The 17,087-nt window shown below is 38.8% G+C and overlaps 1 protein-coding gene and 1 long non-coding RNA gene across 5 annotated transcripts in view; both read left to right on the top strand.

Annotated features, from left to right (window-relative positions):
• Nucleotides 1–17,087, top strand: part of MSRA (methionine sulfoxide reductase A) — a 268,150-nt gene that overhangs the window by 51,509 nt on the left and 199,554 nt on the right. The gene's annotated exons all lie outside the window — the stretch shown is intronic.
• On the top strand, nt 7,343–16,963 carry LOC137854934 (uncharacterized). Its single transcript, XR_011095461.1, has 3 exons — nt 7,343–9,954; nt 11,655–11,774; nt 13,909–16,963. It is a non-coding gene; the product is annotated as an uncharacterized lncRNA (long non-coding RNA).

Genomic DNA, 17,087 nt, shown 5'->3' with positions numbered 1-17,087 from the left:
TTTGCAAGGCTTCAAGGCTTGTATAGGAAGAGGGGCACCGGTATTTTCATAGCTTCTGTTGGGCTCAGTCCTTGGGCTGGTGGATGTTGTGTTCTTCAAGAAGCTAGAAAGATGAAATATAATGGTGCTCGGAATTCAGATACTGGATATCTGCTCTGTGGTCCTGTTACTAATTTGTAGAGCCCACTTCAACCTCCTGTGCTCAGGAAGGTTTTGGTAACCTACTTTGACCTTGGCACGCTGGGGGACCAAACATTTTAATAAAACTGCTTGAATGATAACTAAGATAAAATAAAATGTATTTATTTATAATAAACGGAGTAAATTTAATAAAGCTGCTGGGATTTTTTTCAGCACTGGTGCTAATTAAGTGTTGCAAATTGTGATTTGGGCTGGATGAGAGTGGCTGTTGGGAGCTGTGAGGCCAGGAAGGAGAGGAGGTGAGGCAGGAGCTTTGGCAGCACAATTGCATGGGTGCAATAAGCTGTAAGGAGTGTATATAGTCTATTAGGTAGAGCCAGGCAGCAGGAGAAAATGAAATACTTTATAAAATAAGGTATAAAAACAGAGCTGAGGTCCTGCCACAAAAACAATAATGGCATAATGATGTGTGTATCATGATGCATAGACAAAAGCAGGATAAGCGTAATGGATATGGACACTCGTAATTCTGGCACTTCCACACTTTAGAGCACCTGGTTTTGTGCCTGTAGCATGGGTTGAGTGAAATATTTGAATAGAATAATGCTGGAGAAAGGGCTTGTTCGCATGCAGTCAATGGCTCGGAGAAGCCGCGAAGAGTTTTTATTCACGTCTTATATAGATTTAAATGGCAAGCATGCCTCGATCTCACAGCACACTGGGAACATCGTGCTCAATGTTTTTAATGTGAGCCGTGGCAAGAGAATCCGGGCCTTATCTTTCCATGTGAAAATACTGCCGCGTGGCTTTTATGTACCTTGAAACCTTTCAACAGCCTTCTGTCAAGTGAAGAGGTCAGCACAGCTCTGCATTCATGGGATTTTTCCCCTATTCTCCCGAATTTGAGTTCCTTTTCTACTGGTAGCTGTAGAAGTCTTCTGACTCCGTTTTAATGATGCTGGTAACATCTCGAGCAGCACCTGGACGTTTGGCATGGCAAGCAGGGCTGAGGTCTGCTAGACAAAGGTTAGTACCATGAGCTTTGAGCACAGCAGTGGGCTATCTAAATAATTCCTACGCATCCGTCGTCCGTGTGTTTGTTCGCGTCTGTGTGGTGAATCCGGCACTGCCTCATTAGCGACTGGTTCTTGGCTCAAAGACCCGTAGAAGATTTTGTTCTGCCACCGAGGAAGATCCACGATTGTTCTTTGTGCCACGCAGTTTTTGTGAACAAGGAGAGGATAGAAAATGTTAGCAAATAATTTTTTTTTTTTCTCTGTTCCATTAAAGGCATCATCAGAACAGTCTTCGCACCAGTTTTGACACCTTTTGTAACTTCATATTCCGCACAGAACAGTGCATACTCATTTCATCAAAGCTTATATATGCAAACTTTTGTTGTGCTAATGTGAGCTCCCTCAGGGTTCTCTGTGGCACTAGCACAAATTTTAACATTTTGACTTCTGCACTGCTGGATTTTGTGTATGTCACCTAAAAGCAGCAAGGATTTTGTTTCTTTTTTTGTTGTTATTGCTAGTTCTTTGTTCCTTCAAAGGCTTTTCAAGATGCTTTTCTCTATTTTTGTGGATGCACTGATTTCTTTCAATGATTTAAAGTCAGAAGAAGATTTTCTCTGTTACTTTTTGAACTGACAGGTTCTTTTTGAGCTTTCAAAGGCACTGCAAGATACAGGGTTACGTCGTTATCAACACTGTCAGATTCTTTCTGCAGTAACAAAAGAGCCCTCCAAAGACTCTCTATAGCAAGATGAGAATTTATTGTGGATGTGCAGAAACTCTGCCGAAGGTTTCTTCTTGCTGCTCCTGGTGTACCAAGTATCAACATGACAATGGCATTGTTATAAGCAGTACAAAGTAAAAGTCACACCCCCTGTGCAAATAAACTGCTATTAACCAACGCAGGTAGGCGAGCCCTGGGAGCCGACACGCAGCAAAAGTTAAAAATCTACAGCAGTACCAAAACCAGTTTTGTTTTTGACTGCGGAATTGCTGCCATATGGCTGTGGCAGCTTGCTCCAGCTTCCGCTGGGTTGCACGTGAGCCTTTTGTGACAGCCGGGTGTCGGCGGACGATGCGTTCCCGAAAGCTGGGGTCACATGGCAGTGATCCTGCATTGGGCTCAGGATGCCGAGATCGGGGGGAAAAGGAAGCACTGCCTCATCAAAGCAGCTAATATCAAAAAGAGCAAAAAAACGTGGGATTTGCAATGCAGTTTAAAAGATTCCCCTAGTTAAAAGGGAAATAAATAAATAAATAAAAAACAAGCAGAGAAAGCACTACGTTTCTGCTATGATAAAAGCTGAGCACACCACCCTGAATGATATTGCAGCTATCATTTAATATCTGATATCTGCAATCTCGTTTATGAGATGTGAGAACAAAAACAAATGAACGTGGATATCTGCCGTAATAAAAAAGGAAATTTTCAGATAAGCAGAAGGGTTGGAAGATGGCATGCTCGGAGTGACATCAGTGGTTTTAGCCTGTAAAGGTCCGTGTCCCTTTGCCAGAACATAATACAGAATCCTGTCTTCAGCATGACTTATGGAGTCGGGGAACATTCGGAGTGTAAATTCCGCGACCAGGGATCTGATTTGACTCTTCACTTTATCAGCTGTGAATTTCTGACAGCTTTCAACCTTATCGCGGAGGTTAAGTAAACCGACAAGATACAGCGTCATATTACAAGATTTAATATCAGGAGAATGAAGATCGTCTTGTTCCTTCTGCTAAAAACGCTGATATTTGCAGTTTAAGTTCTTAAAGAAATATGTATTCTTTTCTCTGGGACATTGGACACATCATTCTGTACATTTGACCCAGTGTAGTTAGAGAGAAATACTGTATTTCACAGAGAAATGCGAGGTGCCTTAATTTTCTGTTTCACTGGCATGTTCTGTTTACTTTGTCTAAATAATAACTGAGAGCAAAATAATTGCATTTTAAATATGTGAAAACCCTAATTGTTCTGTATAGGAGGTAACTATTCACTCTGCTATATTTACAAAATTATATATATATGTTGTTTATATACCATTTTCTTTTGGAAAGAAAAATATTAATTCCTTTCATAATATTTAACAGTTTTCTCATAGGCTGTGCTGTGCATATAAATGTTTATTTTTTGGGAAAGTGTTTTAAAATTAAATCGCACTCCAACAAAGTCAAGGCAAATTTTCATTTTAATTCTAACGTGAACAGGATTGGGCCAGTATATTTTAGATTCCTTTTAATAAGGTGATTGACGTTTTGAATGAGTTGGAGGTTTAAAAAGAGGAGTTTGAGGACTGAAATTGAGTTAATTGCAATAGGTAAATAGATGAACAAATGATTTACTAATTTTATGAATTTCACAAAAACGACACCTGTAAAGTCATGATGGGGGCCTCTTAGCATACGCATTTTAAGCACTGTCCCAGACAAGAGGAGCAATGAATATGCACTGATGTTATTTTTATAAATATAACTAGTAACTTGGAAATACATTCATGGTAATGATGTAGGAAAAAATATTTGTGATATAGATTTCTATCACTTCATTGCTTTCTGCGTTTTTCTGTTTTCACTTCTCAGTTGTAATGTCATCTTCTGAATAACTTTAATTAGATTTATGTTGGAGTAAAGCATTAAAATGCTATTTGCATTTTTTTTTTCACGGCAGAAGTCAATAAGGAACAATCTCTCATTTGCCTCTCCATATCATTGTCTGCAACAACTATACGATTCCAGACTAAAAGGAAAAATGTTCTTACATGAGATCCTATAGTCAGGTGGAGCAGAACAGATTACATCAAAACTGTGACAAAAGAGGCAGAACTTAAAATTCAGGGGGCGTTCCCAGGTAACTTTCACATAGCCATCAAAATAAAGTTCTTTTTATATTTTATATTGCTCACAGGTTATGTTGTTAACACATAGAGATTATTTTAGTCATTTCTGTACTTCTATTTATCAGAATTACTTCCTGGGATCACACCGTTCACTCAAGTCATGGTCTAGGAAGAATGAAGAGAAGATATTTTTCTGCTACACCTTAGGCTGTGAACTGGCATCTGTGCTGATAGAATTCTTGGTAAAATATTCCAGTTCCCCAAACAAGCCCCCCTAAGCAAATTAGCAGAATATTAACAGCAATCCTGCACAGAAGTATTAAGAGCATTTCAGGCTGAGATCCTCCAGAATGGGATACAAGAAATTTCTCCTTCCAGAGCTTTTGTCTTACCTATTCAGCTAAAATTTTGCTACCTTCCTGGCCAAAGTAAATTATTTCTAAGTTCTTTTATCTTAAGGGGATGAAAGTTGTTCAGCTGCTGTTTGGGTTATGGAGTTGCCTCCAGCCCATAGTTACAGCTCCATGAAAATGCTTCTTTGGCGACTTCCCCAGCACTCTTTTCTCCTGAAACCTGTGATTTTTGTCGTCCCGTGCATGATCCCTGTGTAGATCTCAATGATTTAATGTCCGATGAAAGGGACTTCCTGAGGTCATCAGTCCAACATGCTCGAGCAGGTTGCTCAGGGCTTTTAGTATTCGTGGATTAGACAGGTCCCAACATCTTTCTGAGCCCTGCCCCAGTGTTTGACCATATCCATGGCAAGTTTATTATTCTTTCTTATTTTGATTGGAATTTCCCGTGTTTCATTTTTTGTCTGTTGCCTCTTGTTCTCGTAGGTCACACCTGCGAGAACAGCCTGGTTTTGTCTTCTGTAATCCCTCCAGTTAGGCAGACAGCAACAAGACAGACTGTTAGCCCTCTCTTCTTAAAGCCAAGCAAAACTAATTCTTTCCATGACCCAACATATGCCCTTGTTCCTGTCCCTAAGCCACCTCAGTACCCTACATGCAGTTCTGTCTGTCTGCCCCTCTGTGTAGCTGTGTACTCTGTATGCTGTGTCTGTAGCTCTGTATTTAGGTACATGCAGGCATTATAGGAAATAGCTGATTCCCTTAAGCAGTGGATATTAAGCAATTTCATTAAGGAGTTTTATAATAACAGCTTCACAAAGTCAAACTGACTTTACACGGGCAGCGTCACTGGAAATGCACATTTTTTTAAGTACAAGAGTCATGTTTAAAAAGTGATTTTCATACATTTTGTAAATGACTAGTATACAAGCTCATATTCAATTTCTAGGTGCTATTTTCTTCTTTTATAGTGCACATCTTCCTTGGTTATAGTATTGGTCCCCATAAGCAGTGCATACAAAGAGGGCGGTGGCAGTCATGTGTTTCACAAATGCAAAAAAAAATAATATTTGCTTTTGGAAACTGAGGTTATGGAAATACCATAAAGGAAACATAGAGCAAATGAAAAGAAAAAAAAAATATAAAACGTATAGGAGCACATATATTATTAAACTTTTAGGATCTGGAATGAGCTTTCAGTTCCTAAATACCATATTGTCGTCTTATTACTTCTTACTCTTCTTTTACCTGGGTTATTAGAAGAAAACAATGATGATGGAATTCAGAGGATGAGAAGTGAGGATCAGGAGATTGAAAGTAATATCTGCAAGTCTTTAAACATGAAGGCAGCAGAAAGCCAAATGGTTTCCGAACAGGGACATTTCATGGAGTGATTTATCTGATATGGCATTGCCATTTGTTGTATAATTTCAGCCCTGTTGCTATGGGAACCCATTTTACTGTTGCAGTGATTGTTAATCAGGATCTGTAGTTATACCATTTTTACCACAAGGCCTTATATCCTTACAGATTAAATCATGGTTCTCATTGACAGTGGTGTACATCAAACATTATTGCCAGAAATAAAATCTGACCAACCTTCCTGTCATTTTTCTCACCATTACCAGAATTAGGGAGCAGAAGCTTAAGTTAACTTTTACAGGAACTCGAGGATTCTGCCTCGGTTACATTTGTCATGCTTGTGCAGTTCCAGGAAGAAGGGGGAAAAAAAAAAAAGCTTCTGCCTTACAGTATAATCATTTTATTTTTCGTTTAAGTGGAAATGAATTGAGTGATCTGGAGTTACACTTTCTACGTACTCCTTCTTTGAGGATCTCTTAAGGTAGAATTAAGGCTTGTGGCCATCTTTACTTTAGGACTCGTCTCCTTGCATTATCAAGAGAGATTTGTGTTAATGTTAAGGGATTCAACACTCAACGTGCAGATACCTGGGCAGTGTCAATGTTCTGCATCTCTTCAGCCTTCCCTCTACAGCTATCCCTGCGGAGAGGATGTCGGACGGAATCAGGACAAAGGAGGAGTGCTGTGGAGATTGTATTCTCCTTTGCTCCAGTTAAAGGAGGACAGGAGGATCAAAGAGCATAGCTTCTCTGGTCCTGATACTGCACTGGTCTTTGGGAGGTGAAGAGAAAAGGGAAGATGAATGTTTCCTCTACAAATTTGCTCTAGGATGAAGAATTCGTCTGGGCACCATCAGCTTAAAGTAACTAGAAAAGGATATTTTGCACAGAATTTTAATATATGGTACTAATTTCTACCAAAACTCATTTAAGTTCTGAAAAAAAGCTGTTGGTCACTTGCAAACTGATGAAATGCCAGTACTCAAAAGTCACAGAAAACTTGAAAAATCACGTGAGAATTCACCTCTATGGGTGTTTTAGGCTGAAATGTAGCGATGGCCAAATACGTGCCAATACTGCTCATTGTTCACCGGTGATCAGCTTAATGGAATCATTAAACAAAATGCTCATCTCCGAGCCCAAACTGCTGACCTCTAATGGCAGAGCTCCAGTTCTTCACTGCCCCGGTCAGCTCCTTTAATTGAGCAATGAAAAGTTGTCAACACAAAACCCGTGATCGATTGCGAGATGAAATTATGTGGCTCACATCCTATGAGCACAGACTGGGCTGGGGACTGTTTCCATGATTCCTCTGTTATTTAAGTGGAGTTTTGGCAGAATTTCTCAGGTGCTAAACCGGACGGGTGCAGCATGGCTAGCGCCGTTCCCGGATTTATGCTCAGCTGACAGTACATCACTCAACATGATGCGATCAGGTAGCGTTTTGTATGATTTCTCACTAATAACCCAGGTTGTTAGCGTCTCTCCCGATGTGCCAAATCCCCAGCTTCTCTAATATCAAGTCAGCCCCGTAGAGCCAGGAACAGCTCTGTCACAGCTTTGTTTTCACTTCATTGTATTCCGAGTACGCAGAAGCAAAATATTAGCGAGGTGCTAGCCACGTTTTCCCGATCCCTTTCCTGATTTTCTTTCTCCCTTCTTTTTCCTTCTCCACGTTCGCTGCTGCCAATACCCAGCCCCCACTATAATTCTGATTGGCTAAATTAATTCTGCAGCATCCTGCTGTGAATAATTATGTTCATCCAGTGTGGAGCTGGATGCCTTTCTCTCCCCCCCCCCTCCTCCTTGCCTAAATTATAATGTGACAATTGAAGCTCACAGCTGGCTCATCAGAGGTGGCCAGTTTGGGAATTGGCACATCTGAATGTGCCTCTCCGTTAACTCCCTGCCTTGATTGCTTAAGACAAGACATATGTAAACCCCATGATTATTACCATTTTGTGCGTTTCACAAAGATACTGCTTTAAACTGCAAAGCTGTTGTGTTTGCTGGGGGAGGGGAAATTACAGGAATTTTTCTCTTCCCCTCCCCACAGTTCCCTCCAACAATAAATAGCTGTCAGACTTATGTCAAGAATGAAATTATAGGAGCATATGAGGCCTTGATTACATTGTTTTGGATAGATTGCTATTAGCATACTGAAATGAAGTCTAATTTTTCAGTGCTTTAGCTCAGTCAAGAATCAAGTGACACGGGGGGAAGGGATACCATCTACAAGAAGGGAGTGATGCAATTCTGCTCAGCCCTTCTCTAGCCTGTTTCTGTTATCAGTGGTTAACAACAAACAGCAAAATAAATAAATATATTCTGCTGAGATGTGTTATTAGTTGGGAGGTAAGGCAGGGCTGGTGTACTAGCGAACAAAATCTTCGGGTCAGATGTCATTCTTTGTGAACTCATTACAGGCATCTCCAAAACAAATCAGAATATATTTAATCCATCTTCATGCAGCGTCGAGTTCACTCGATACGCTTGTATTTTATCGTTGAAAATATACTGGTTTTGTATTAGTTGTTTGCATAATTCATAGCACATTGCCAGTTTCGGCTACTGTGCATCCTCTGATGATGCATGCTTATTATCCCATAATGTGCAGGGCAAGTGCCCTTGTTGTGGTTTTGTTGTTTACAGTTTCTGATGATGTGCACACATTGCTTGCTTAGTTTGGAAATCTTACGTTTTGCATTCCAGGAGCGTCCTAACCTTTCCGTGTTTTACTATCTGTGGCTCCTAAGCTGGTACTTTCGTTTGACACAGACACATTGCTTTAACTACCTCTGTTTCACTGGGCTGGAAACAAATAAAAGTTGTTTTGACTGCTTCTTGAAACAATCAACCTGGAGTTTGGAAAGGGTCAAGATTCATTTGGGTTTAGCAGGACAGCTGAGAGCTGCAAGGAGCGATCATGAGCCATCCCTGATGATGCATAAAACTTCCCTGCCCAGGCTTGCTTGGCAGCATTGGCTCCGAGCAGCAAGGTGCTGGGTAAGAGGCACGAGAAAGGCTTTGTATCAGAGCATCACAAACTTTCTGGGTCACCCCGACCCTACAGGAAATCAGTAATGAAAAGGTAGACGTTTTATCTTCCTAATTTGAGATGCTGGATACTTTATTATAACTTAAATTCATACGACTGCATCAGCCGCAGAGGGACAGGGTAATTACAGCTAATTCCAAATGAAACATCTCTAAAATGAAACAAAATACTTTGCTAATTCATTAAAAAGTCAGCTATGGGATCCGATGTTTTGGAGACCTCTTTATACCCAAAGAAAAGACTTTCTTTTTTAGAAAGCACTCATACATTCCCCCGTTGGTAAAGCTCTGGGTCCTGTGGCTCATGCAGCTCAGGCTCCTGCGAATGCCAGGTGTTTCCAAGAGCTCTGAAGGTGCTTAGACAAATTCAGAGGAGAAAAATCCATGACGAGCTGTTAATCAATAAATATTCCTTCTGGCTAACAGAGGCCTTTAGTTCAGATATCTGGAAATGAGAGAATGTATGAGGAAATACCACAGTGTACTTATACTGATGCATTCTTCCCTGGGCAACATCTGAAGCACTGTCAAAGAAAGAGAGCAAGATGTGCCTTTGGTCAGATCCAGTGTGGGTCTTCTTACAATATTGAATATTGACCATATAGCATTTTTGTTAGTGTTTACCTAGTGTTTATATCTGTTCCAGGTGCTTGGAATTAAACTCTTAAAGCTTGGCTTGGACTTACACAGTAGGTCAGACTTTTTTGAACATTTCTGTATAGAGATGAAAAGACAATTTGAATGACAGCTCTTACCAAAATAGATGTTATTCATTTCCATGCTTTAAGTGATTTCAGCTGCTTCAGTAGTAGATGCAGAGATAGAGAGAAAAGGGAGAGGAAGGGCGTGTAAGATATTTAACCAAAGGGCTCTCTGGGTCAAAATCCTCCCCTATGCCCAGTGCTCTCTGTGAGTGTGGTCTCATCCCTACATTTTTCTAGTGAGGTGGTGAGAGGCTCCATCCATGATCAGTCAACTAACTCCCTTCCTAATCTTGGTCCATATTGGGCAAGGGGCTCAGCCACGCTGTCCTGGGCTGATGGAGGAGTTGTGAACCTTAACGGGAGTCTTTTGAGACCCTGGACGAAACCACAACCACCTCAGCTCTTGCCTCACTACATGCCTTCAAAACAGCCCTTGGTACTCAGGTGGTCTGATTCAATCTCCTGGTGTCTCACTGGACCAGCATTAGGTAGTATTTATTTCATAATTTCTAAGCTGTCTTGGCTAATATTTCTTGGGGTCAAAGCATTGAACTTAACACGTGAAAATTTACTGTGTTGGGCTCGAGGAACATATAAGATGTTCTGTGGCTTATGGCTTGGAAACCACATCTCTACTGTGTTTGACATGGGAGCCATGGGAAAAATGAAAATAATACAACATGGTTTGGTTCTGTCTTTTGCCTGAGGTTTGCAAAGTGAATGCAGTAGTTTGGAAATACACCTTTTGTATCCATTGTAGTGAATTCTTGATTTTTTTTTGGTACAACTTCAAAAAGCGTGTTGTGCTGTCACTGTATTGGTTTACTAAGAAATATCTCTCTCACAGTTAAGTGAATACCACTTTTGAAACTGCTGTATGAGAATGTCTCGAAATGACATAAGGGTAAAACAACTGAAGTTATTGTTACAACAAGCAAAATTTATGTTCTGTTGAAATCAGAGGAAAAAGCAAGACTGCTAAACGAAAAAGGACAAATTCACAGAGGAAAATGAATTTGGATTTTATATGGCAAGACAAACTCAGTTAAGAAATAGAGATCACAATTTTATTAGATATTTAAGAATATTTTATTATTTTAAATATGGTTGTGTCATTTAGAAAATCCTTGTCCAATAAATAAAGAGTCTTAAAAATTCCACACAACATTCCTCATCTCTAAAAAACATTACAAATATTTTTTAAGGGCTAAGCAACATTTTTTTTTTGCTGAACCTTGACTTTGGGGATTAATTCCACTGAACTGTTTGAAACTAAAATTCTTCTCAATAATGGCAGTGGAGCCACGTTAGCCATGCTGAAGCTGATGGGAGTGGTGGTTTTGATGATGGTAGGTATCGAAGGCTGCTCAGTTTGAATAAAGATTTCACAGTCTAAGAAAGCAAAACAGAATTTGTAGGTAGAGACAATGCAAGTTTTCCTGCTTCTGGTGCCTGAATTTTGAATTTCACTTGCAATATGATGTGAATATTTTGTATGATTACTTCTTATGAAGTCACTGGATTTGCAAGTGTAGAAGAAGTTGATCACGCTTATAAATCTGTTAGACATTTCAAGTGCTTCACAAAAAAAAGTGAGAGAATGCAAACTCATCTTAGTATCTGCATGACTTAATAAAAGAAGCAAATGATGTGCTAACGCTGCCAGAGGGAAAATTGTTATGTCACTTATTTCCTGAGAAATGTGAGTTTCAGTCATAATTAACTCAGCATTCATACACTTCTGACAATACTATTGATTAGCTAATCAATGATAACTAAATACACACCTCTAAATTACATAGTTTAAAACACATTACATTATATCAATGGAAACAAACCAATTAAAGTACTTTAAATGCATACAACTAATCAGGAATTTAATACATGCTAATTGTGACCAAAATTTCAATTAATGTGTTGATACATTACATCATATTCAAGGGCATAAAAAAACCATGAAGTAATCATGTTCATCACGATCATATCAAATGATCTCTGTAACAAACTATCAAGAAGCAATAGCAATTTTCTGTCATTTCTCAACATTTTCTGGCTATGCATACAGACATCACCTCTTTCTGTATGTGTACAGTGCCTGGTTTAGTTTGTCCCAGTTCTGGGGAGGTCTCATGCTGATATTGCCAAATCAATTTCTTTTTAAAATGTTGTTTCTATCATCTTTTGCAAGGCATGGTTGAACATTTTAATGTGTGATGAGAGATTAGTGCTGGAGAAGAGGAGATGGTGAATTGTGAATGGTGATGCCAGGGTAAATATGCTTGTGTGGACCATCTTTTCTCTCAGTAAAGTAAGATTTTGTTCTGAATTATTATTTGGAGAGCACTAACACATTGCAATTTTCTCTTTGGAAAATGATTTGCTAATAATAAGAATTTGTGTCAATATCCCTATTGTTGCCTTCCCTTTATTTTACTTGTAAACTAAGGGAAATGTCTTTAAAAATATAAAATTAGGTAAATATTAAGTATGTAACTTGCAAAATTAAACGAAAATTGGACACTCACAACTTTAAAAATATATTTCTGAAGTGATTAGTGTAAAAATAACCAGTAATGGCTCAGTATCAACTTGATACATATCCAAATAGGTGGGAAATACATGGGGGAAGTATTGCCAAAGATCCGAAGAGCAGCCAAGAGATAAAAATGCACATTAGGGGTTGAATTCAGTTCAAAGTTAATACACCTAAATTCGTATGTCTCTAAATGCTGCTCACATGGCGCTGGTGATGGCTTTCCCAGCTTCAGGCTGGATGTGGTGTAGGTAGACACAAGGACGTGGAAATAGGGCTATGCAACTAATTAATTCTTTGTACTCATTAACAAATCTGATTTGAAAAAGGTTTTGATGACATAATTTAGAATTTGCCTGTTGAAAACAAAGGAAACTAGGAAAAAGAAGTCCTTTGCTTTACAGTCAAGTAATGTAATGTCAAGTAAAACATTTGGGGCACCTCTGGGAAGACACAAAACAAGAAGGAGCTGGTGTTTGCCAAGAGTGTAGGGACTTGGGATCTCTTACCAGATGTGAGAAAACCGGCTGTCAGCTCCCTCATTTGGCTAACCAGATTTCAATGTATTATTCCTCCCTTCTAAAAAATTCCCTTAATCACCAAACAGTATAGGAAACGTATTTTTTCAGGTAATGGCCTTGATATGTTGTCCATTGTAAGTAAAGAAATAGTCATTGTAGCTGGGCGGTGAAGCCAAGTGTCCCATTTCCAGAGGAATGCTTTAAGTGTCCCCAAATTCATTCTAAGGTATGGTTTTCAGTTATCCACTGCAACTACAGGTTGCTGCTAGAAGAGATTATCACTAGATGAGCTAAAATACATTTTTCAGTGAGTGTACTCGTGAGAATTTGCTGGTAAATGGTTGGGAACATGAAAGCAAGCAGGAAAAGAGCTTGAGATGCTAAAGATGTATGGAAAGGTAAAACGACAGCTGAAGCACACATAAACTGTGAGAGGTGTACAGAAAATACATGAAGTGCTAGAAGTTTTGTCATAAAATGATACTGTTATTCCCTGCGCTTGAAAGTTGCAGGAGAGTAAGCAATGTGATCCTGTTAAAAATATAAAAAACACATAAAATAAGGTCATAATTCTGCCCTACTTGCCTGGTTGGAGTACCGTGTTCTATTTTGGACACATCTTTTTTAAAAATAGCACAAATGAACTAGGTTGACTCTGTGTAATCAATAAATACATTGAATTTGGCAGAATGAAGCCTAATAAGAGATTTCAATAAGATTCAAAATGTTCTGCCTCAGAAAATAAATAAATGAATAAATGAATAAAGGTGAAAGCTGAGGGACTGCAATCAGCAAAGAAGGCAACTTTTCCACTTAATGAATAACAGAGCAGTAGATAAAGCAAGCAATGTTCATTTCTCACTTGGAATTCGGAACACTTAACAGCAGTTTAATCTTCTGTATCAGTTCTGTGCTTGTTTCACAAGAGCCCGTCACTGACCAAGGCACAGCAGAAACTCACAGCTAGGACTGGAAGAACTGATGTTCATGAAGATGTAGGGTAAATGCAGTTGTGCTCTTGTACTTTGAAGATTGGCAAGAAAATTCAGCCCTCTGTAGAACTCCGTAGCCCTCAGACAACTCAGCAAGATTGAAAAATAAGGATCTAACACACTTACTGGAATATTAGGTCCAATCTGAATATTCTTTGAATGAACAACTACATCCTATACTTGATTCTTCAGATTGGGCATGCTCAGATGTTGATTTTTTAACACTCATACGAGGAAACTGAGAATTGAGCCCATTTTGCTTGCCTCAGAGAAAGGCATTCACAGACAAAACTGCCTGGGGGGGGGAAAAAAAAAAAAGAAAAAGAAAAGAAGTTCGAATTTATTTTGTAACTTGAGATTATTTCAGAACTATTGCATCCATTGTTTTTTTTCCAGGGAAAAAGGGCAGCTCTTGAACAGCAGCCCTTGCATGGAAGGAAGGATCCAGCCCATCAAAACAGTATCCTTTAACAATAAATGCTGGAGTATCAAACTTGAGGTGATGAATATTCTGGTACATAGAGTTCCAGGAAAGATTAAATTCATTGGAAAATAGTTAACAGTGAAAAAGAACTATTTTGAACAGTGGGTATTCAGATAACATAAAAAGAGATAGAAGACAGTGGTAAGGGTTTCTCTGAAGAACTGAAAATGTCAGTCCTCCCAGCCAAGCGAGGAGGTTAAATGTGCCTGTTACAAGGTCGTGCAGAGTACAGGAAGAAAAGGCAGTCTGTTTTTTTCCCTGTCTATAGAAACAGATCTCTAAACCCTCCTGTGTGAGGGAGACAAGTCTGGAGTTGTTCACTTATGTTTACTGGTTTCCTATGAGCATCACCATAGGGTCATACCAACGCTTTCACATAATAACTTTGGTTCACACTGCAGAGGCTGAAGAGCCTAGCAGAATACTTAAAAACATCAGCCAGCTGCTGATAACTATGGAAAAAAAAACCACTGAAATATTTGAAAAAAATGAAATATTCTTGCCCATCTCCCCCAAGAGTGAAAGCAAGTAGCTTCATTCTTAGGTGTAAAGAGGTGGTCAAGAAAATTTATGCAAGAAATCGCCATCTGTTGCAGCAAGCAACAACCCCTGGTAATCCAACAGTTTCTATTTCTATTAAGCATATAAAGAGAATTCTGTGATCCACGGCAAATAGGTACAAATAGATTTGAAATGCCATCCATGAGAACAGCAACGTTTCCAATAGTAACAGAACCCAACGAAAAATAAGCTTCCACGTGAACTGAACAATTTGAGGAACTGACTCAGAAGGAGCCAGATTGCTGCTCTGCACGTTTTAATGGTCTCAAAACCTACTGATGTCTGTTTTGCACTACAACATAGATGTCTAAATAACTACCAAAAATACTCCAGATTGTTTGAGGAGATGCTCTGAATGATATATTTCGCTGTGATACTTTTAATTGCTGGTAGTTTCAGAGAACACTTCCAAGTTTTTCATATAGGAAACAGCATCCTTTCATTTATATATTTTTTTACATTTACCCATTTCAGACCCAGGTGACATTCTGTGTAAAACTATAAAAAAGGTAGAAGTAGGAAATGGATCTCTGAAAACTGCCAGATGATCCATGAGATTTTCTCCTGGGAACAAATAAAGGAAAGCATGAGGAATACAGAACTGCAGGCTGGCAGGGAGGCATCACGAGGTAAAAGTTGTTCAGCTGGGAAAGGAAAACAAAATTACAGTATTAAAACCAGTGAAAGAGAAATAAATGAAAATGATACGCTTCTGTAATTAGAAAAAGTAGATAACAGTAAAAAGATTTATGATAAATATAACCAGAGGAGGTTTTCAGCAATGGATTTCTAAAGTTAAATTCAAAAGTTTGATAGCATTTTCCAAAAACACTGAATTTCTAATACCACCTGAGCTGATTCAAATCAATTCTTAAAGTAAATAGAAATTAATCATCTCAATTAAGTATGTGGAGTTAAAATAAAGTCTTGTTTGGCTTCAATTTCTTTTCATCTCGTGAAAATGTGAACTTCTGACAGGTGTGTCCTGACACCGTAAATAGTGTTTCCGTGAAGGTGGCGATGCTCAGAGCGAGACCGCCATCGCTACAACTCTTCAGAAGTCCTTCATGTTGGGTGCACATCATGCAATAGGTTTTTAAGTTTTGAGGACAGAGAATCTCTATGGGATTTAGACAGATGGACAACTCTGTTTTTATTTGGTTTCACTTTGCAAGTTTCTGACTGTTAATTTTGCAAAGACGCAGAGGTTGCACAGCTATATGTAGTCTTCCACAAGGTCAGAGAAATGTGTTAAAAGAAGCAGAAACATGAACTGGCCATGTATACAATACCTGCTGGAGCAAATCCCAAAGTTTCAAGGTCTTTTTTGCTTGGTATGAACAATGCATTCCAATTTTTAAAGGAGCAATACAGCTTGTTTCTTAGAAAATAATGTTAAAGCACGGGTCAAACTATCACATTAATTACCTGGAGGTCATTTTGAGAAAATTACTATCAAATGTATTGAAAAAAGGTTTTATATTCTCGCAGAAATTATGATCTGCTGTTTCTATGGAAACTGCGACAGTAGTTCATAAAAGCTCTTTAATGGAGGTTTACAAAAGCCTAACATCCCGAAGTCTAGCAACGTCTACTGAAAAAAGCTCGCGCTCATACACACATAGGGCTAATTCCACCTCTGATGCAACTTCTGGTTTCAGCCTGAGTTACATCAGGCGTGAATTGAGTCCATAGCATTTAATAGTTTTCTAAGATCTAGGGATAAATATTATAAGATAATATTTGAATTCTAATCCTCAAGTCTTTCTCCTCTGTTGGACGCACATGTGCTGGCGTGCTGTCAACCTGATGAAATGGAGCAAATCTTTGAGGAATAGAACTATTTAAAAAGGAACGTTATTTCAATCTGTAGGACATTCTGGCTTTGGGTTTTATTTTTATATTTCCGTATTCCATTAACTGTGCTTTTCTGGGGGCTTCAGTCTGGAGCAAGGCTGAACATTCTGCTCTTTTACACACGCTTAACTTTAAGCACGTGAATAGTAATAGTGGCTTCAATGCATAAAGATAAGAAGATGCTTAAGTGCTTTACTGGCTTAGAGCCAGATTGCTCAGCTCCAAGCAAGAGCGTGCCCAATATCAGTGATTAATAATAATGAAAACTAGAATTTGCATTTTCTTAGATAGTTTATTGATAACTACTCCACAATGAATATTCCTTTTATCTACCATGTACACACACAGTCTGTTTCTGCACTGAGATATCATTGTAAAAAATTTGTTAGAGGTCTCTTTTTTATTGGGAGGACTAATAAATGTGAATCTTGTAAAAAGGGAAATGATGTGATATTTTAGTTCAAAGAGCAATCAGAATTATCGCTGTGATTTGGGAAGATTCAAAACATTGTTGATTTGCTGACAAACCTGTCATACAAATCTTAAAAGCTCAGGAACAGTCCCAGGAAAAAAAAAAAGTGAGTGGAATAGTGGTGAAGAAGAGGCCATGACAGAATTTAATTGAAGTGATAGCAGCTTCCTTATAGCATTTGCCTGCAAGTATTAGTTCTGT

The sequence above is a fragment of the Anas acuta genome, chromosome 3, assembly GCF_963932015.1.
Source record: "Anas acuta chromosome 3, bAnaAcu1.1, whole genome shotgun sequence".
Lineage (NCBI taxonomy): Eukaryota > Metazoa > Chordata > Aves > Anseriformes > Anatidae > Anas > Anas acuta.
Note: the sequence above shows the minus strand (reverse complement) of the source record. Positions and strands in the feature narration are given on the sequence as shown.